Source organism: Chrysochloris asiatica, unplaced genomic scaffold (genome assembly GCF_000296735.1).
Source record: "Chrysochloris asiatica unplaced genomic scaffold, ChrAsi1.0 scaffold00177, whole genome shotgun sequence".
NCBI classification, from domain to species: Eukaryota; Metazoa; Chordata; class Mammalia; order Afrosoricida; family Chrysochloridae; genus Chrysochloris; species Chrysochloris asiatica.
The window spans coordinates 1,975,624-1,977,308 of record NW_006408695.1 but is presented as its reverse complement, the minus strand read 5'-3'; the positions used below and the strand labels follow the sequence as shown (position 1 = coordinate 1,977,308).

The 1,685-nt window shown below is 37.0% G+C and overlaps 1 pseudogene; it reads left to right on the top strand.

The window, feature by feature from the left end:
• Positions 1-786, top strand: part of LOC102832040 — a 7,131-nt pseudogene extending 6,345 nt beyond the window's left edge.
• Positions 787-1,685: the final 899 nt, after the last annotated feature.

The window sequence follows — 1,685 nt, the reverse complement described above, 5'->3', positions numbered from 1 at the left end:
GACCACCATCAAAATGAAATTAGTAATTAGATGAGTTTTGCTCATTCACAAAGAGGCTTGTGACTCAAAACAGTAGATTCTTGCTGCTAAGACCTCAAGGAGGGCAGGCTGGTAGGGGAGACCCTCACCACAAACTGGGTTTCCGAGATCCTAAGTGGACTGCAGGATGTGGTTCCTCATGAAGTGGAGTCTGAGCTCATCAGCACTGTCTACATCAATGTGTTGCTTCTACCACAGCTTTCTCACAAGCAGAGAAGCAGTACCTGAAACTATAGACAGACTTCTCGAAACTTGAAAACAGAGAATTATTAGATCAATTTGCAGAATTTGAAAAGGTACAATTTACATCTTCAAATAAAAAGCCTATCTTAGATATCATAAAGCCAAAACTTGCTCCACGTAATGAAGGCATAATGGCAGAACTCCTAAGCAAGGCAATTTTAAGGCTTCAAGAAGAGTATGGGAAATTGTAGGCTTAAGACAGTTGATGTACAGGCCACAAATGCACTGGAGGAGAAGTCAAAACTAGAATGAGCGCTACATGATTTAGATGTTAATCAAGGAAATCAGCAGGATTTTATAATGGCCCAGGACTTGAATGACTTGGAAAATATAGTTACTGATTTACAGAGGATGCTCAATGACACGATAGAAAACTAAAAGTCCCTGGAGTCAAATCTAGCCACAGCCCGTCAAAACAATCTGCTCCAGGTTCAGGAGCAGCTGAGCTTGGTTGAAAAGAATTGGAAAAGAAATTCCAACAAACAGCTGCTTATTGCAACATGAAAGAGATTCTTTCCAAGAATAATGACCAGATCAAGGAGCTGAGGAAAAGATTGGTAAAATATGAAGATTAACCACTGATGACAATTTTATCTGGAAGCTGTCACACCAGGAGCCCATATGCTGGTTTTAACCTCAGGCATGTACGTTGAAGCATTTCATTATATCCCTTACCTTTATTTTTCTAATATTTAGACTTAAATGATACTTCATCCCCCACCAAAGAGTTCCTATTTTTTTTTTTTTTTTTTGCCTAATTGAGAAGGGGAAAAAAAAAATCTGGATGGCACTTCTGCCATGGGCTGGAGAGACAGCTCTTTACAGGACAGAGGTTTTTGACTTGAGAAGAGGCATCTTCGCCTTGGGCATCAGTGTAAAGTATATGCTTGTTTAAGGAAGGGTAAAGAAGCTAACAGTGTCTATATGCATTCATTCCCTAGGGTAAAAATATAGTTATTAAAGATAGCTATTACAAATAAACATTTTTATTTAAAAAAACAAAAAAGATTGATATCCTAAGCATTAGTGAGCTGAAATGGATTGGCATTAGCCATTTTGAATTGCAGAATCATATGGTTTACCATACCAAAAATAAAAAATTGAAGTGGAATGATGTCATATACATCATAAAAAACAGCATTATAAGATCTAAGATAATATCCACATACCTAGAAAGAAGACTATTTAATACCACTATCATTCAAATTTATGTTCCAATCATTAAAACCAATTATGATGAAAATGAAGAATTCTACCAACTTTTTCAGTCTAAAATTGATCAAATATGCACTCAAGAAGCATTGATAATTATCAGTAATTGGAAACAAAGAAGATGGATTAATGTTGTTGTTGTCGGGTGCCATCGAGTCGGAACCGACTCATAGTGACCCCATGCACAGCAG